Source organism: Carlito syrichta, unplaced genomic scaffold, assembly GCF_000164805.1.
Source record: "Carlito syrichta isolate Samal-C Ts95f unplaced genomic scaffold, Tarsius_syrichta-2.0.1 Scaffold136626, whole genome shotgun sequence".
Lineage (NCBI taxonomy): Eukaryota > Metazoa > Chordata > Mammalia > Primates > Tarsiidae > Carlito > Carlito syrichta.
This window is the reverse complement of record NW_007080722.1, coordinates 93180-115025: the sequence shown is the minus strand read 5'-3', so window position 1 is coordinate 115025 and position 21846 is coordinate 93180.

Genomic DNA, 21846 nt, shown 5'->3' with positions numbered 1-21846 from the left:
ACAGGATAAGCAAGACTCTTAGACACTTACATTAATGGATACCAACATTTTTGGTAAGTTCTATGCATTGAGCATGAGCTATTTGAACTACCATGCAGAATTCTGAAATTTAATTGCCTTTTTGTATCAACCAGTAGTGGCAAATTTAGATGTGGGTCACCACAGCAATAGGGCAGAGGCAGAGGAAAAGACAAAGTGATAATGACCATCTCTGTCTGTCTTCAAGGAGAAACTTAACTGCTTCCTATTTAGAAAAAAAAGGGGGGAGGAGAAGCTGAAAGACAAAAGGAAGGAAGATTCAAATATTCTGGAAATGTAATGTCTTTTTCCAAATTGTCTTTTCTAAGACCATGTCTTGTTGGTCTCTGATTTAGATGGCAGTTTTCCTTAAAATGCAGACATTTTGGAAAGGGTGTGGGTGTGAAAATAACCACATTTTGCTGTAGGCTTCACTTAAAATTTTTAAAAAAGATGTGTCACATTTTCTCATGACTAACTAGCAATTGCTAATAATGATGGCATAACAGCTATTTATTTTCAATTTTATACAGACTCTTACCCATGGGAGAATTTATTGTCTTGAAGCACAAAGTCCTCATTTAAAAGATAGTACTAATAGTAAGCATTTGTAAGCTTAAAAAGATCTTTTGACCAGGAAAAGATACCTCCAAAACACTGGATTGCTTGTCTCTTTGTAAACTTCATTTGATCTTCCTATAGAAGAAGAAGTATTTTTGTCATTTTTTTTATTGGTTTGTATTCATGTGGAATGGTTAAGATCAAGCTATACTATTTCTCTTTCTTGTGGAAACAATGCCTCTATCTAGGCAATTGGAAACAATCCAGAAGAAAAGAAAAAAATCAATCAGTAATGTTCACAAAAGAAATAGTTGCTAAAATGCTGAATTAATTTCCTCTGAATTATTATAGCATAATATATCCCAGGCTGTATTTGGTGCTATTTATGACTTTGAGGATATAGAACATTCATTTATTAAATTAACATTCCCCAGTTATGTCTGACTCTCAGTTTAACATAAATTCCTTTCACTGTTTTCTCCTTATTTACTATCTCATATAAGACTAATTATTTTTTTATCAGTTTTACCAAATGCTGTCTCATTTGTACCAAGAAATTTAAATTTTACTGGAAAGCCTATGCAACTCCCCACATATCTAAATCACAACTAATTTATAGATATTTCACTATACAGAAAAATCACCCCCAAAACTCAAATTCTTCAATAAGTCAACATTCACTAGCGAATGGTGATTTTAAAATTTCCTTCAGAAATAGAGGGATCCTAGCTGTGCAATAATGAATTTCTAAAAACAAAACAGAACACCATATTCTGAATCTCTAATCGGCATGGTTAATAGTGGAAATGGGAGCCGGGCTCCGTGACTCAGCCTGTAATCCCGCGCTTTGGGAGGCTGAGGTGAGTGGATTGCCTGAGCTCGCGGGTTCAAGACCCATCTGGGCAACTTGGCGAGACCTCATCTCTACAATAAATAAAAAATTAGCCAGGCATGGTAGCGCGCGCCTGTAGTTCCAGCTCCTTGGAAGGCTGAGGCGGAAGGATCGCCAGAGCCCAGCAGGGTGAGGCTGTGGTGGCCGGGAGTGGCCACTACACTCCAGTCTGGGTGACAGAGTGAGACCCCAACTCAAAAAAAAAATAGTGGAAATGGGTACAATTCTTCAGATTCTGAATTCATTTCAGGGTTTTGGATCAAAGCGACAATGGCCGTCGTAATTGAGATGCCAGCTACTGGAAGCCCAACCTTCTGAGGCCAGTGGCACCCTTGGAATAGTCAGAGGACACCCAGGGCAGACCTAAGTCCTCCTGAAAGATGGCATTTACCAATAGTAAGGCATCCGTTATGTGTCTGATCGTATAGTGTACTCACACGTATCACTATGAGAAATTAAATTGTCCTTTTTTTAACATATTTTTTTATTTTAAAATTGTGGGGTGCAGTTAAGGGTTAGGTATACAAATATGCATTGTGCAGGTACCCTTGTTGATGAGGTGTGCCCCTCCATCCCCAGACAGCTATTGACTACCATTAATCCAACCTCCCTTCCCTTCCCTGCCCCCCCATAGTTTCTAGGGATACATGGAACATACCTCAAAATAGTAAAAGCCGTCTACGAAAAACCCACAACAAGCATACTCCTAAACAGACAAAAATTGGAACCATTTCCCTTGAAAACAGGAACAAGACAAGGAGGCCCACTCTCACCCCTCCTGTTCAATATAGTATTGGAAGACCTGGCTAGAGCAATCAGAAAAGAGAAGACGATCAGGGGTACCCAAATAGGAAAAGAGGAAGTCAAGCTATCTCTCTTTGCAGACGACATGATTGTGTACCTTGAAAACCCAAGAGAATCTGTCAAAAGCCTCCTTGCACTGATAAAGAACTTTGGTAAAGTCTCAGGGTGTAAAATAAATGTGCAAAAGACAACTGCATTTCTTTACACCAATAATAAACAAACAGAAACCCAAATAAAAAGCACAATCCCATTCACAATAGCCACGCACACAAAAAATGAAATACCTTGGCATCTTCCTAACCAGAGATGTGTTCTTTCAAAATAACATATGTGTTCAAGATTTTTGAGAACTCCATCAACAATTCTCCAATTTGGTTTACCCCCTATAGCATATTTACCATTTATTAAAAGTTCAGAGGTTAAACCTTGAACGACTGTATTAGTCTGTTAAGGTTACCGCAGTGAAATACTCCAGGCTGGGAAGATTAAACAACAGAACTGTATTTCTCACAGTTCTGGAAGCTGAGAAGTCCAAGCACTGGCAAGGAGATTATATTCTGAGACCTCTTCTTGATTTGCAGGCAGTCACCATCTCATGGTGTGCACATGACCTCTTCTTTGTGTGTAGGTTAGTGGAGGTGGAGAGAGAGTAAGTCCTCTAGTATCTCTTCTTACAAGGGCGCTAAAACTAACAGAGCAAGACCCCGTTTTTATGAACTCAATTAACCTTAATTACAGCCTTATGGGCCTTACTCCAAATACAGTCACATTGGAGGTTAGGGCTTCAATATATGAATTCTAGAGGAGGGGGAGACACAACTCAAAGGCACTCTACTATAGCAAGCATGTATAGAGCAAAGACACTCTGCTTCATACTGGAAGCTGAGAGGTTCTGAGGAATAAGGGAAAGGGCAAAATACAGGGTTCACTGTGCAACTCCATCTTTCCATCTTTATTTTATCATGCCTCTTAGATTTTCATTCTCTCCTCCTTTATTTTCTATCCAGTGTTTCCTAATAATCCATATTCTATGGTGACTAATAGAAAATCCTGAACCAGAGCTCATGCTAAGAAGGAATAATTCTGATATAGAGCCTAAAAGAAGGCTCAGAGTCCATGAGATTCGAGATCATATAGATATTAATATGTTTCAAACTTGAACTGGATCCCTCAGTGGCTCTAAGACATTTTATTTTTTTATTTATTTTTTATTTATTTATTTTTTTGAGTTGGAATCTCACTCGGTCTCCCAGACTGGAGTGCAGTGGCCGCTCCCGGCCACCGCAGCCTCGACCTGCTGGGCTCCGGCGATCCTTCTGCCTCAGCCTTCCGAGTAGCTGGGAATACAGGCATGTGCTACCACGCCCGGATGATATTTTTGATTTATTGTAGAGATGAGGTCTCACTGCCCAGGCGGGTCTCGAACCCGTGGGTTCAGGCAATCCACTCACCTCAGCCTCCCAAAGGCGTGGGATTACAGGCTGAGCCACCGAGCCTGGCTGATTTATTTTATTTATAAAGCATAATGAAGAGAAATCTCAACATGAATGATTTCCTACATGATTTTCTTAGAAACACAAAACTTTGGCTGGGTGCGATAATCGTAGTACTTGGGGAGGCCGAGGTGGAAGAATTGCCTGAGCCCACAGGTTCGAGAACAGCCTTGGCAACTGGACAAGACCTCATCTCTACAATAAGTCAAAAAATTAGCCAGGCATGATAGTGCACGCCTGTAGTTCCAGTTATTTGGAAAGCTGAAGCAGAAGGATCGCTTAAGCCCAGCAGGTCATGGTTGTGGTGGCTGTGAGCATGCTACTGTACTTCAGCCTTGGTGATGGAGTGAGACTCCAACTCAAAAAAAAAAAAAAAAAAAGAAACAAACAAAACACAAAACTTTGGCAGGCCTCAACATTCTGAGAATATAATTAAGAACTAAAATGCAAAACATTTTTCACACTAAGTTATTAAATGCTAAATTATTATTCCTTGCTGTCATTACTCCTTTATTAAAAAAATATCATAAAAATAAATAAAAACTTTCTTTTTAGGGCAAAATTCTCTATATTTTTATAATATTATTAATATTGAATATTGTTTGGAAAATTAGCAACAAAATTCGGGTTTACCTGCAATAAAATCAATATTGCTGCAAGTTTGAGATTCAACCAAGTTCTAATGCTTACTATTTTTATTCATATTTTTTTAAAAAAAGCAAATCATGTATAGCAATGCATAGGAGTGTTTGTGTGTGTGTATACACACCTTTTTGCTTTTGCAGTTAATTGAGGGTACAGAACCTGTGCCATATTCACCGTCATGCACATATCACCTACCAGAGCCACTGGCATGGGATAGGAGCTCAAGGAGCATTATACTAATTAGTTAATTAACTTTTGTTGCATCCCTACTATGTGACTCAAACTACTCTGTAGAGTGGCGACTAAAATTATGAGACATTTTCCATTGTCTCCAAAGAGCTTGTAGCTAAATAGTGGAGACAAGGCCTCTTGCATAAAGCTATTAGGGATTCATTAGAGAATAAATATCTTGAGATAACAATGCAAGATGATAAATATGTGGTTAGGTGTGAACAACTGCACTTAATAACAGAACCAGACAATGGTGTTACATTTCATAAACTGTAGCATCAGAATAGTTCTCTTCCTCTTGTATCCAAAACAGAGGTGTCCATATTACACAGCTATTTGTGGAGTTCAGGCAATTCCAACCTTGAAGTAGACATGACTGAGCCTCTACTCATGCTCCAGCATGCTTCTTTGCTAATGATACCCAGAGTCTTGATTGAGACTAACAGGTGCCACAGTTCTTATTTAGTCGCTGTCTGCCTCATCTATGAGGCTAAAATGCTTTCTGATATCTCTAATACTGACATAATAGCTAATAATATAAGCAAACTGAAAGACTATCCCATTGTCCTTGCATGATATTGAGCAGAATTTAGTGACCCAAACAGTTGGCCATCAAGGTCTTTTTCCAAAGAGGGCAAAACGTTCTAGAAAGCGGATAATACAGAAAGAAATTATCTAATTTTCATGAGTTTTATTTTTTTTTAAATCAAAGAGTACTTTTATTTGAGATGTGGTAAAACCATGAGAGTCAAAGATAAAATAATCACAGAACAGAGCATGGAGAATATAATTTTTATACTCAGATGAAATTGCTTTATATCCAGAAGAGTTTTGCTGAAACCAAAGTGCCTTGAAGATTTCCCTTTGTTTAATCGAAACCACTAGTCTTCCAAGTGTTCTACAGAGAAGCTTTCAACCTCACACAAATGTTGGATATAAATATGATTTGTTAACATATTTTGACTATTTTAAAAACTAGAAGAATGCATGATACAATATATAGTATATTTTAACACACTGGAGAACCTGTGATACTCATCTTGACTCCTAGACTAACTCGTTTTTATGCAGATGTTGGAATAGACCTTCTTATGCCATTTCCATGTATATTTTGAAATTCTTACAAATATGATATTCACTAGGAAGTTTATAACTTTATATGGGTCATTTTAAGTGTTCAGACTTATACATGTCCACTATTACAGCATTAGATGAATGAAGGGGAGCACCACAGAGAATCTCAATATTGTGCTACCAAGCAAGTTATTGAAATAAATGTGGTGCCGAGACTTAATATAAGATAGTAATTATTTCAAATTTTTATTTTTACTAGAACCACTTCATTATTTTTATAAGTTCTATAACTTTAAATTTATAAGGTAAATTTATACACATATTTTATTACTGAGAAAATGACTTGATATGCACATTTTATTTATAGATCTTTATCTTTACAAAGTAACTTTATGCTAGTAAAACGTGCAATATAATTTTGCCCTTTTGCTTTTAAAAGAACTTGCTTATAGTTGTTAATAGTCTAAAGTACCATAATATCATTAAACATTTACCAAAAACAAACTTCATTCTTGATCCATTTAGTTTTACTATTCAGTCTAATAAAATTGTTCTATATGAGTTCAACATGGATCTTAACAAAACGAATCATCGTTATTTCCATTCTCATTGCGTATATTGTTCCCACTGTCTCCTTCGGTATCTTGGAATTTAGTGGTAGTATGTTTTCTAGTTTAATTTTTATCTTTCTGATCATCTGTTTCCTTCCCTAACATCTGGGGTATTTTCCCCCTGACTATTAATGCATCAAATGGATGGTCCATGTGCCAGAAATTTACTGCAGCCTCAACAAACTACTCTAAAATTACTTAATAGCATAAAGCAACCATTTCATTTGACTCATGATTTGGAACTAGGGTGTCCAAGAAGGACTTGGCTTGGTGATTCGTGATTCATCTGTAATCTTGACATCAGCTCGGATTGCTAGAGTAACTGGGAAATACTCTTCCTAAAACGGGCTTCTTCTCCTTCTCTCTCTCTCTCTCTCTCTCTCTCCCCACTCTCCCCCCCCCAACCCCGACTTCTCATAACAGTGTTTCTGGACAGTTGTAGTTTTTACATGGCAGTTGGCTTCCAAGAGCTAGAAAGCAAAGGCTTCCAGGCTACTGTAAGGCTGTAAGGTCTGATGCAACATCACTTCCTTCAAATAATATTTTACTGTTGCCCCAATGAGATATCATGTGTCTGCTTTGATTCCTCTGACTTTGAATACTTTTCTTCGTCCACTCCTGCAGTTCATATCTCTCTCTTCCTTTAAAAGATATTCTTCAGTGACTTCTTTCTAGATTAACTTTATGTCTCGAATTCATCCTTCTCCCTCAAAACTTAAACACAGTCTTTGTATATTATTATGTGTAATGGACATCTCTAGCATCTTGTATGTTTCTCTTTGAGCACTTCTCTATTATTAGTGCAAACTTATTTGAGAAATCAGTCATTTTGTAGAAAACTTTGGAGATATTACCTACCTCCTACAAAAGAAACTGTATTATTCAGGGTTCTTCAGAGAAACAACTAACATGATGTGTGTATATATAGGGAGATTTATTTTAAAAAGTTAGCTCATGCAACTGTGGAGACTGGTGAGTTTAAAATCTGTTGGGGTAGGCTAGAATATTGGGGTTTCAGGACAAAGTTACAGTTTAAGTCTAAAGGCAATCTTCTGGCAGAAATCTTTTCTGCTCTGCGGAGATTAGTCTTTGTGATGCTAAGTCCCTTTTACTAATGAGGTGAGGCTCACCCGCATTCTAGAAAGTAATCTTTTTTACTCAAAATCCACTGGTTTTTATGTTAATCTCATTTGAAACACACCCTCAGGGAAATATTCAGAATAATGTTCAACCAAATGCCCGGATACCTTGGCCCAGCCAGGTTAACACATAAAACTAATCATCACAGAAGCTCAACAAGCTTATTCCTCACTTGCTCAGCTCCAGAGTGGACACCTGATACAAGTGCAGGAAGTCAGAGGCTTGTTTCTTGGTTATTGAGTCTTAAGCAAGTGACGCAACGGTATGGAAAACAAAAGATCAAATTCATCACAGCGGCAGTAGCAGCAGTGGCATGGTATCCAGATTATACCTGGGACTTGACTACTGCGAGAGTTTCTTTTTTTTTTTTTTGAGTTGGAGTCTCACTCTGTCACCCAGGCTGAAGTGCAGTGGCACGCACACGCCCACCACAGCCTCGACCTGCTGGGCTCCAGCGATCCTTCCGCCTCAGCCTTCCAAGTAGCTGGAACTACAGACGCTCGCCACCACCCTGACTAATTTTTGCGATTTATTGTAGAGACGAGGTCTCCCCAAGTTGCCCAGACTGGTCTCGAACCCCCAGGCTCAAGCAATTCTCTCGCTTCTGCCTCCCCAAGTGCTGGGATGACAGACTGAGCCATTGTCCCCGGCCTACTGCTAGAGTTTCTACTGCCCGGTCCTAGGTAGTTTTTTGTTTTTTTGTTTTTGTTTTTTTTGCCAGGGCGGGGAGTGGGGGGCTTCTTTTTGTTGACAACCCTGGTCCTCTGGCCTCTCGTTGAGTCTGGAGCCTCTAGATGTACTTCAAATAAACTAATTCTCTGTTTTCCTGGAGATAGGGAAGGCTGGGTTCTGCTGCTTAGAACCACGTTATGTTTTAACACTATGTTATGCTAATCACGTGCAAGATTTGTATTGAAGATAAACAAAGTAGTAAATAAAAGAAGCATGTTGAACAATTTCCAGTGTAGTAGGGTGATCAATAAATTGTATTAATATTTTTTTCACCTTCATTCCTTCCTCTTCTTATTATTCCTCATTATTATTAATAGGATCATAAGGATTATTATTGAACGTCTTATATATGTTCTGAAAAAGAAACATTATTCCTGACATAACGTTCAGGACAATGTAATAACCAGCAGTAACCTACTTGTCTCAGACACAGTAAAATGAAAGTTTTGAGACCTTAAGGGACTTGGATAGTTCACAATGAGCTGTTCGGTTTAGTGTTGAACTCTTTAAACTATGCTACATTTCATTACATACTTGAAATATTTTGACTATCTACAGAAAAATATCTTAATAGCAAGGAAAGTGGAGGTGAAAAAAAAATCTAAGTTGATTTTTAAGAACTACAAATGAAACTTTATTCAAATGAGAAGTTAAAAAGAAGGTAGTAGTTCCTTGAAATTTCCATCATAAATTCCACAGAATACTGCTAATGAATATGGCATTTCATTAGGAGGGTTGAAAATGTTCTGGAATTAGATAGAAGGGACGGTTGTACAATTTTGTGAATATACTAAGAATTCACATATACTATTACTTGAACTCTATATTTTAAAAGTATGAATCTCCTGGTAAGTAAGCTATATGTAAATACAAAGAATTTAAAAAACAATTACCCATGTTGTAAATATCTAACTAGAGCTTCATATTTTAGATGTCTATTTTTTAGAAATTCATTATTGCACAGCTAGGATTCTTCTATCTCTGGAGGAAATTTTGAAATCACTGTTATTTATTGGGCAATTTCTAAACTTGTCAACTTATGCATTCACTTTTTAAAAATTTAAAATTTTTTTTTTATTTTGAAGATGTGAGGTACAATTCAGGATTAAGTACATAAGTGGTCATCATACGGGTAAAATTTGGTGTCATGTGCACCCCACCCCCCCGACAGTGTCCCCCTACTGCCAACCCCTTTCTTATAGTATTATGATAAATGTTCAGGGTCTGCTTATGAGTGAGTACATGTAGTACTCAGATCTTTGTTTCTGTGATAAATCACTGAGTATTATAGATTCTAATTCCATCCAAGTTGCTGTGAAGTTCATAATTTTGTTTATGAAAACTTTATCATTCAGATTTTAGGTAAAATCTAGTTGTGGAATTCAGTCACTCCTAATGGACATATATTTTATCCTAGCTAAAGGTTTATCTGGCAGCTACTAAGTAAAGTTGGAAGATGGATTGATTCCAACAATATTTGAAGTTGTGCGGTAGGCCAAATCATCCAAAGCACACGAATAAATCCATGACACCTTTTCATTTCTTCACCATAGCTGAAATACTCATCCACTTAGGAGTGGTTACACACAAACATGTTTGAGATGGAGCAGTCACTGATCTTTTTGTTCTACTTTCCAGCACATAACAGGGAAAAATAAAGGTTACATGGTGGCTATATTGTTGACCACAAATATCACACAAGGAATACACAGTCTACATATTATTTGCCAATTTTGCATTATCTCTTAGAGAAAACAGAAAGGGAATTCTTTCAGTCCTCAGACTCAAACTTAAGAAGAAACATTTGTGGTATAAGTATTCCATATCTTGATTACCTGTGATGTTTCTATAGATTCTGGAGGCTGTTACAGAATTATACATAAAATTTACAATTCAAATTGATGAATTTTTTTGTTTGCAAATTATGCCTCATTAAAACTTTTTTTTTTTTTAAGAAAAAAGAAGAAATATTTTCCAATAATTCACCGGCTTCCATTCAAGGAGTTTGATGTAGCCCCCAAGACAGTTCTTTAATTGAGAATATATCTGGAGTCTCTTTGCAACATGAAATGCAATATGAAGAGAAGAAGGGAGAGGGGGAATAGAAAGGGGTGTGAGAGGAAGAGAAGGAGAAGAAGAAGAAAAACGAGGAAAGAAGGAAAAGAAACAGTTGTCGTAACTGGCAGCATTCCAAAATTCATGCTCAGCCCTTCACTGCATAAAATGGAAATGGTCCATTTTCTCTTGTGAGAGTCTTTCTTTCTCTTTTTCTCCCTCTTCTCCTCCACCCCCATACAAGCAATCTACTTATCATGGTGCCCAGACTTGATTAGATTTATAGTTTGTTTATCTGAGAGCTCAATGCTTTATTACATCCAGAAGCCAAAATACGTGCACCTCCACAACCCAGCTGAATAAAACAAACTCATTTTGATCTTTGTGTACAAAGCCATCAGCACTGGTTCAAAGTGTAGCGCAGCCGGTTCTGGACGGCAGATGCAGAGTTCAGTTCTTCTCCCGGGCCCTTGGTTTCAATTAGGCTGTCTGCCAAGTGGCCCATGTGCCTCTGTGTGCTGAAACGTCTCTTTGAGGCAGCTTTTTTAAATTAGGAAATAAAGACTTCCCATGTGATTTGCTATATATACAATTTATGACAATTGATTTTTATAGTTAGAATACATACATTTTTTACATATTTCTCTTTCTGCAAAATAGCAGCTTTCTAACAAGGGAAGAAAATTAGCAAAATATAAACACTGCATTTCATTTATTCCTCCTACTCTAAAATCTACTCAAGTATATATTCATATAATACTAAAAACCACTGACTTTCCAAAATAAATTACTTCTTTGTCTTAAAAGGAAAAAAAAAAGACAGTGGAATATAAGTATTTCCAACTTCCAGGAACTGTAAATAAGGAAAACCAAATATGAACGAAAAGTGAAGCTGTGATTACATGAGCCTGGCCAGTTCCTCAACCAGAACAGAGGACATCTTCCTTGCTTTCACTTCCATTTGGGTCTTTTACCTCCAGAACATCCAAACACCACCTTGTGACCTGGCAGTATATATAACAAACTTGAAAAGTCAATTTCTCATGTTTGGCTGATTCCTGGTAGAAGTGTGAGTCAAATGCATGGCATAGGTCTGGGTTTCATATCTCCAAATGCACATGTTGTACGTATATATACTTCTCACCAAAGGCTGCCTCGCTTGGCAAACATAGTCTAGAAACTATTGAAAGCAGGTATCTAGTTGTCTCAAAGCTATTGTTAATAGCCCTTCTGTTGCTACTTAGACAAGAAGGCAGCCAAGTCCTCTGAGGCCTGAACAGAGACCATGGGATACCTAGGCTGCTTAAAAGGCAGAAAACTATTACTGCTTGCAGCCTTTTGCAAGCATTCAGGTTAGCTTTGAACAAACTCCCACACAGGCTTAGATCTGTCCAGAAAGTGATTCAGAGTCATTTCAACTCTAAAGACCTGGGCCTTCAAATCTAGTCATCACTGAGCAGATGCTAGACACTACCAGTGTCAAGTCAAAATGAAAATAACTGTACCAGCGCTAGTGACTGAATGGTAACCAGCTGTCAATGGTGGCTTTGAGCAGGCCTCATATCATTCACACAGAGAGGCCACATAAGTGTGGCATACACTTTTTTTTTAGTTAAGAAGATAGAATATTCAAATTACCATTTCTTAATACTCTTACTAGTCTATGGTATTATTTTCTTGCTATAACGGGAAAAGTAAACAAATCTCTCTATATAAATAAATAATCAGTGTAAGGTGGAATAATTTACATATAATAAAATGTCAACTGGTGGTGAATCTCCATAGACTTGAAAAAAAATCTTAGGTAGTTTTCCCTGACCTTTGTCAGGAATGTCTTCTAGTGAGCTATATCTTAGGAATAAGCATTTTCAAAATGAGGCTCAAGTAATTGGAAAAGATTAATGAAAATGTCAAGTGTGTTCTGCTTGCCCTCAAAAGGAATTTGATTTTTTATCTTGTGCACCAAAACACCATTCTCACATACATACACATATATGGGGAGGGACCCCCCCCCCCAAAAAATGGATTCTCCTGCTTGGTAAGTGTTCTAGGAACCCATTGACATCAGTGTACCAACTAGTATTGTTGTGAGAAGCTGTGTTCAGCCTTAGTGAATTGCTTTGAGAGGTGGTGGGGATTCTTCCAACGGGTTTGCCCATTTCATGATGGGTGATTTATGAGCACACCTGCCCACACTGTACTGAGTGTTCAGCAGTTTTTGACCAAAGACAACATGCCCCACACTCCCTAGTCACCTAATCTCACCCTGAACAACGTTTTTTGCTGTTTCGGGGATGAGAGCCTTTGGTCGATGTAGAAAAGGTGAAACAAAAAACGGCAGAAAGCACTAAAAGGCATCAAAATTAACAAGTTCAAAAATTGTTTTGAGCAGTGGAAAAGGCATCTCGCTAGGTGAATTACATTAAATGGAGAGTACTTTGAAGGTGACTGACGTTTAAACATGCAAAAATAAATATGCAATTTTTATCAGTAAATCCCAAGATTTTTTGGGTCTCCCTCAAGCATACACATTCAGAACTATGAAATTGGAAAAACTAGTCTAGAAAGTAGAGAATCATGGTGCCCTATATTCCCATGGCCCCAAAACATGGAGGACTCACTCACCTGTGTACTGTGCTTCAGCAGGTATTAAAACCCAGCTGCTAACAAACTGTTTCAAGTAAATACACTCGTATTCTGAAATCCAACCTACTGCTCTCATTCTCACAAATCCTATTTCTTGATTCTGCTCTCAAGTCTATTGGCACTTTATTTTTAGCATCACATTCAGAATAATTTCATTGGCTAATGGGACGTTGACCCCTGGTTCAGCACTTGATTTTTTTCACGTCTCTGATTTTGGTCTCTACCACAGATTTAGGTGAGAGTCTTTTCTTGAGTCACAGCCCATAGAACTTTGGGGGCTCCAGGTAAACACCTGCACCATAGAATAGGATCTGGACACATGGGAACAAACACATTTTTAAAAAGATAAAAGAAAATGTCTTTAAATATCGACTCATTATCGCCAGTGCTGCGATGATAATTGCAATTGAACTTGAGCCTCATAATCTATACTATTAATCTTTCAACTAAGATGCTCCTAGGTGACTATAAGTAATAGGACTCTACAAGCTCAATCACAGAAATCAAGTGTTGGCCAGCTTTCTCTGACTCAGATAATTACTGAGCATCTTGTATAACCCAGTCAAGTGATTCTTGCAATCAGTTTCCACTGCTGCATTGATTAAAAAAAAAAAATCCTGAATGTTATTACCCTGTAAAATCCTCCCCTTAAGCTGAGGGGTTATAAGATTGAGAAATAGAGCCTGAACTCCTTGATACTTTGTTGAAATGGCCAAGTCCAAGTGAAGCATGAAAGAAAGAACATCAATTAAAGGAATAGCTTATTATCATCTGCTGTCTCTCTGGCCCCAAATACCAACTTGGAACCCTAATTTAGCTGGTTGGTTGAGCTCAGCTACATAGAGCTACATGTAATGCTACAGCCTCCATTGAGTGCTCCAGCTTTTTCATGTGCCTTTCTATCATTTCCTGTCTCTTAGTATAAGAAATTTAACCCAAGGAACAGCAAGCAATCTTGCTCAGGATTTAGCCGTTCACTTGAGGAAGTGTTTTGAGCTCGTTTTCCTACAGCCATACTGGATCTTTATAGAGAGGTGTCAAACAGATTTTTTCCCCACCCCATGAAGTAAAGGTTCCTGTCCTGAATTCTTCCATTTGTTTATGTGGTCCATATTCCTTGTCTGAAGTAGATTGAAAGTATCTTAAGCTTCTGATGGAGACCAACATTAGGGTACTGCTGGTGATGCTAATATTGAAAGTGACTGAAGTTAGTTACAGGAACTTGCTTAGGTATAGAGACTCTCGTTAATCTGGAATTTCTGGGCAGCTGCAATAGCAGTAGGGGAGCCTCTGTCCTTCCGGGACAGCATAAGTCATAAGGGAAATCCTATACCCGACCTATACAAATGTCTGAATCCCCTAAAACTCTCCTCTGGGAGACACTAAAGGAAGAGCTCAAAAGGAAGATAAGGAGCTCGAATAAATTACATAAAAATGGAAAGCAGAATGAATCATCAAAGAAGCATGTGGATACACAAAGGGAAAGTCAAGTTTAAACTTAAAAAAAACTCTGTGTATACAAGAAAACATCAAAGCTCAATGAGATTAGTCAGTTACTTATCACTATTTGTATGAAGAGAGCATTATATTAAATGATATTCGCAGATACAAAATAAATACACTGCTTGGCTGTGAAGGCTAAACAAACAGGGAATAACTAACAATAAATTTAGAGAACAACATGGTGGCAATGTGTAAACAAGAGTGAAGTAATAAAAAATAATCAAGTCTTAACTATCCAGATGTTTGAGAAAAATTATTTAGTAGCTGCATTTTCCAGATAGCTGAGTTGCACTCCTTTCAGGATTCAAAAGTATTTCATTTTAATCATTATCCTTTAAAAAAAAAATATTTCTAAATTATTTATGCAATTTCTTGATTTTTTAAAGAGTTCACTTGCCTAACATCATCTTCTCTTTTTTGATTTACCAAGAGTCACATAAAATTCTCCTTTACAATACCAACATATGCTAAGTGCCAGGCATTGTTCTTAGTATTGAACATATATAATAACTCAGTTTAATCCTTACAACAACATGGGGAGAAGATCCTCTATCTTTGTTTATCAAACGAATGAACGGAAGGATATAGGTTTCATACTTTGCTTAGGATTAGGCAATTAAAAGGTGATAAGTCTGGAAACATGGCTTCAAATCTGAGTTCATGGCTGTTTCTCCGTGCCAGGGCTGCAATTACTGTTTCATCCCAACCTGTCTATGAAACAGGCAAATAAGTTTCTTCTACATACTGGTAACGAATCATATGCCTATGTGAGTCTAGGATCACTGTCTTTCACTGATAAGAAACATTATCCCATGTTTTTTATATGGTCCTCATAATTACCACATGAATGATGATGTTATGTTCTATTGAGTTGATACATTGTCTTCCAGTACATCTTTCCCCACTGTGAAACACTTAGATTTCTTCAGTTGTTTTGATGTCAATTATATTTCTTCTAAATGTTTTTGTGTTCAATTTCATGAATGTGTTGACTTCAAAGGAGGTAAATTATGTTTGGAAAAATCCTTTGTACCCTGAAACATTACTAAAAATATATGAATTATAATTATTTCACTTATGGACCCAAAGCAATTATCACAAATTTTAATTATCCAGCAATGATGTACAACAATGCTACCTTGGAAACTAGCTGAAAGGTGCAGCCTGTTTAGACAAAATGTACAAAGACCACCCTGCTTTTTTGAGTCATGTCTGTTTCATATAGATTCATTTTTTTGTTCCTTCTTTTGCTACAAGATTGACAGGCCTTACTTCTGTTTACAGAGCATGAATCTACTTTACTGGTTATAATTTTGTCATACTGTAGAAACAATGAATAAATAAGATCTGAAAGAAATTGACAGTGCTCTTTGTCAATGAAAGGTATGAATTTTGCCTTACACATTTCCCCCTCTAAGAGCTCCTTAATAAACTTTTCCTCCTTTGTTTCCCATAGGCAGAAAATCTGCCCAAAGTTCAGTGACTGCTATATTTTAGTAGTGAGAGAATTTTAAAAATGTCATTGAGGTAGAGAAAGATAAGAAAATGAATTCTTTGAGAACTGTAATTGATATATAAAATTTGTAAGTAAAGATCCACAACCCGAGGTGGTTTCTCCTTAGTGATTTATAATTTAACTTATCTTTTTTTTCTTTGTCTTTCTTTTTTTTTTTTTGATTTGGAGTCTCACTCTGTTGCACAGACTGGAGTGCAGTGGCACACTCCCGGCTACTGCAGTCTTGACCTGCTGGCTTCGGCGGTCCTTCTGCCTCAGCCTTCCAAGTAGCTGAAACTACAGGCGTGCACTACCACGCTCGGCTAATTTTTTTGATTTATTGTAGAGATGAGGTCTCGCCAAGTTGCCCAGGCAGGTCTCGAACCTGCAGGCTCAGGCAATCCACTCACCTCAGCTTCCCAAAGCGTGGAATTACAGGCTGAGCCACCGAGCCCGGCTTATAATTTAACTTTTGTTTGAGATCTAGAGTTAACTTCATAAGCTAATATGTAAGGAGACTGTACTAATTAGTAATAATAATAACTATATTTAAGATGTATTTTTAATGTTTATTATTGACATTCATTGTAGCCAAGAACTGCACAAAAAATGTGGTGATCTAGGCATATCAAAGATGTATATGACATAATCACTGGCTTTAAAAATTTCAGATACCTCTGGGACTAGCCATAGGAAGCCGTTAGGTATAGGAGAGTCTACAACTGCCAAGTAATAAGCAGCGCTGGCATGGGTTTCCAATGAGAAGGCTTGGCATTACCATATGTGTTTGTTCGTAGTTATCCATTTATATTGAAATATTACTTTCTGTAAACTTCTTCAGATACAGTAGAACTTGCCTTTAAGATTAAAAAGTGAAGAATTTCTCAACTATGCAGAAAAGAGAAAATCTCAGAAAAGAAAAAAATGCCCATAATTCTCTGAGAACCCAACAGATTGGTAAAGCCCTGACTGTGATGGATTACATTAGAATGTGGGAAGAGGAATACCATGCATTGTTCTGTAGCATTTTTCTTTTAACTACTCTTTTGCCATTTATATAATGTTTGCCTTATATTAATAGTGACTGATACAGAATAATCAACAGACTTGTGCTGTAAATCTAAAGAGAAAACTGTAAAGAATTTAAACATTTGGCCTCTGCCAGATAAATGGAAAAGAGCCAATACAAAGAAATAAAATTAAAGGAGTACTGCAGTTAAATTTCATGCATTATGTCTCTACGTAGTATATTTGCTGGAAGAAATATGAAAAAGTACACCAAAAATACACAAAACTTTCCTGTCAGCAAGCATGAATTACAAGTAAGTGCCACTGAGAAGCAAAAGAGAAACATACGTTATTTTAACAACCATCGTCATCAAGATTCATATAAGTTCACATATATGCATTGCACTGGATTAGATGTGTTAAAAGTAAATTAAATAGTCATGGTCCTTGTCCTATAGGAACTTATGATTTAAGACAGACTACGTAACTAAGGCCAATGCAAGAGAAGCCTAGACAAGTATATACACCTCAAAGAAAGACATAAATTGAGTGAATGAAAGAATAAATAAACTAAATCCTTTCTATTGTTTATAGGTTGTAAATTGAGAAAAGGGAGAATACCATGTCCCTGGCATGTTCTGAATTTGAAGTTTAACCACCAGTTGGTCTCAAAGGATTGGTTTTGAGGATACATTGTTCCAATAATGGTAGAAAATGATCCATGCTAATTATGAGATTAGAAAACTGGAACACTTAAGATTCCAAACCAAGAATTAGGAAGCATTGCTTTACCCATAGACAGATTATTGAATAAGAATTTCATGTATCATGGTCCCATATTTTAGCATGATGGCACAACTCTGTGATATTTCGAAGAAAGAAGTAATGTGATAAAAATGATGGATAGAGAATTAAATATAACTCCATTTATGAAATAAACTTTGAAATGTCACCCATTTTCCTATTCTGAATTAGGCTGGCGATTTTTTATTTATATCCTATTTTAGAGACCACAGTACAATTACGTGTTTTTCTTTAGTTTTGTAATGATCTTCATCCAAAATCCATAGTATTCTGAACTGACCAAAAAAAAAATTTTAGAGAAAATATTTTTAATAATTTAATCAAAATTTCAATAGTCTTGAAATTGGTTTCTTATGTATTTAAAATGTCCTTACTAAGAAAGAGAGGGCTAAATTTATAAGATACTAGTTTTCATGATTCAATTCCCATGATTCAATTATTTTAAAAAGCAGAAATAGCACAATTAATATTGCTCTCTAATATTTTTGCAATGTAAAAAGTAGTTATAGTAGTTGCACAATTTTATGAATTTTAAAAACACCCTTGGTGTTATTCAGTGTTTCTTACTGAAATCCATTTCTATGCTGTTTATTTTTTAATTTGTTCTTCATTGCTGGCTTTGTAATAGAACATGTGTTTGCAATTGTATTTAGCAAAATTCATGATCTTACATTGTATACCAAAGTCAATGTGCCTTCCTGGCACAAAACAGCCAGTATTCAAACACTTTTCTAATGTTTGGGGTTTCTGTCTCAATTGACAAAATTGAAAAATATGTATTAGCCAAGCAAAACCACTATCTCAAAGCCATGTTGAAAATTATTCCAACCTGTCAAAGCCAATTGAAATTCCCTTCCAGCCCAATTCCCAACTTCATTTTGTATGTGAAATAGGAAAAGTTGGATTTGATTATAACCACATGTAGAAGGAATCAAAAAATCACATATATCTTATATTGCTAATGCTACATACAATTTTCTTTTCAAATAATTGTATCTACTTATTTTTTCCATTATTTATCCCACCTCACCTGTTCTAAATAAGTCACTTATTTGTAGTATCTGTCCATGAGCTGTTTAATTAGCAGTAACACATATAACACATTTCAAAATTCCCAGGTGGGCCACACCATTTTCTCCTTGGAGATGAAACAATCCTAAAGAAAAGACCCTAAGATCTGTCCCTGATGCAGTTCTAGTAATCTGGGACATTGCTTAGTGTTGATGTATTTTATTTAATTATTATAGATTACTTAAGTGATCTTCTAAATCTGGTACCCAGTTGCTGACAATCCAATTCTAACAAAAGATTATGATTCTGGCCTCAAAGTTCACTATAGACGTGAATTCTTTTCTTTGAGATGAAAATCAACTTTATTTTATACCAGAATAAGCCGTGATACAGAATGCAGCAGGATTGACACAAAGTTATACAAAAGATGAGGAGCATGACTGAAAAATGGTCCTGCCCCTGATAAATGTTGGACAATACAAGCTGCTTAAGAGAGAGAGTACATGAAATCCCTGGCAAAACTTAGGAGAACAACAAAAACAAAATAATGGCAGCACTAGGGAAAATCAAGACAGATCACTTGGAATAAACAATATGATTTTCACCTATAAAATCACCCCCAGAGGCCATTGTATTTAACATTTATGCGCATTATCTGAAGGAGAAAGCAGAAGGTGGCCAAAGAAGTCTAAGGCTCAAATACAAGATTTGCATCACATCTCATTTCACTGTCACTTATTGGTGAAACATTCTAGAAATTTCTTCAAGGCTTTGATGCAAATATTTCTCATTTTAGCTAGGGTGAAGGAGACTATAATGAAGTTAATGGCACATTAAGTTTAGCCACATTAGTGTGAAGGAATGGAATGAATTTGAATCTAACTAGAATGATTTGAGATACTTAACTGCTTCGGTTGAGTGAAGTTTTGGATTCCAATTTGAGATACTTAGGCTTTTCATCATTTATACTTGTGTATGCATGAAATGTAAATTTAAAGGAGAAAGCTACCTGTTGGATTTCACCGGCTCTCTCTCTCTTCCCCTACATAGCAATCATGGAAGCACTTGTTATGGAACTGCCACATGATCAAATTAGCTGGGGTTCTGAGCTCCCACATGCACGGCAGCTGCCCTGGAAAGTTGCCTGTACCCTCAACAGACCTTGAGAGAGCAAATAAATAAACTGTCATGTATTAAGCCACTGGGATATTGGTGGTGTTTGTTTCTAAATCATGCTGTAACCTATCTTAACTGATAGGCCAACCTCTAAACAAGTGTTATTTTCTATGTATAGATAGGTATAGAAATTTGAGCCATGTTATACATGTTGTTTTGTAACCTGTTCATTAAATATTTTTTCAACACATTATTTTTAATAGCTACACAGCATTGAATGAAAGTTTCACTATATTTTATCTAGCCTCTCACTAGTATTGGACAGTTTTGCCAAATAGTGCTACACCAGTTAGCCTATTCTGTGTCATTATGCATATTTCTAATTACTTCCCTGGGATAAAATCTCCAAAACGAAAATGCTGGATCAAAGTTTATTTATATTTTAAAGGCTTTTGATACACATTGCCAAACTAGCCTCGAAAAATCTGTACTAGTTTTAATTTTTCTGGGACTGTACAATATATAATTGTCACCATACTCTTCATAGCTTCGAAAATTATAATTTCTCACAACTGAAGATTTGGTATATAGAAACTATCTCAGCTCTTATTTAATTTGCAGATAGAGTTACTATAGTCAGTTTCAGGAAAATGATCTAGAATTCCTGTAAGAGTGAAGCATTTCATTCTGTATATTCAACTCCAGATACCTTTGATTTCATACTAAAAGTGATATTATACAATATTTCGTTGTCATTGTATTATAAAGGCCCTGCAGATTCAATTTAATATTCAGAATAACTTTTAAGTTCTAATCTTTTAGTTTGTCTTGATTTGCTTCCCTATCTCTTATTGATGACTGGCTTTATTCATTCGATAACACGTCTTTGATTGACTACTAGTTTTATTAATTCATGATCTGAAACTTTGATTTGAAGAATTCAGCTTTCTTAACTGAATTTATTTATTTAATATTTAAATAAATATTTTTGTGTCCAAATATATACCTATTGTTTAAACAATTTCAGCTTCGGGATTGTGGATGAGGTGAACACATGAATTTGGCACTCAGTCTATTACTATAGAAGCAAGTAAGCTAAAAACCATATTTCCAGGAGAAACTGACAATTTGAGATTAAGATGTAAATTAGATTGTACTGAAAATACTACACTCCATCCTTTGCGATTGAAAAGGTACAAGGGAGGCAGGGGATAACTTCGTTTCATCTCTTGATGCCGGCAAGTAAGAACAGAGATATGGCATCACCCCAATGTCCAGTTCCTAATTTCAAGAGCACCTGCAGTGGAGGCATCAGTGGCAGCTTCCGGATCTCTGGATCACAGTTCCAAGGGTGTGTTCTTGAACTTGACAGTTCAAGTGGTAGTCACCTGATTACCCAACTTCCTAATTATGGCAAAGATAGCAGCAACCCTGGCAGGCCTATTTGGCAGTATGATTCTGGGAATCGTTCCTGGGGAATCAGTCCATGACCTACTGCTTCTGTCTTTCCAGCCATTTTGTAGAAGCAAGGTTACCTGCATCGAATGTCTTTCCGCTTAAAATAGCAGAACAATCTCTAAACAGTCCTAAAAACGAAACCACTGACTGATGATATTTAAGACTTACCCTTCTTTGTACTTTATAAAATTCAATCTAAAAAAGATTTTACAATAATGTGTTTAATTATATTACTTAGATCGTCTATATTTATTTTTCTTTTGCTTATTTGCTTTTAAAAGACAAAGAAAATTGTTTTATATTACTCTATTAAAATGTACCCTTTCCATTTTCTCCTTGATTTACAATCTTTTTCTTTTCATCAATCTTGATGTTTTATTTGGTTTATGAAAATTCTGTTTGCTAAACTTTATTGTGTATAGTATCCTTCACATACTAAAAAATAACCACTTTGTCCAGTTTAACGCATTCCTTTTTTTCTTTTCTGATATCAATATTGTGACCTGAAGTTTCATTTTGTTTGCATTCATCTGATAAAAATTTGCTCGC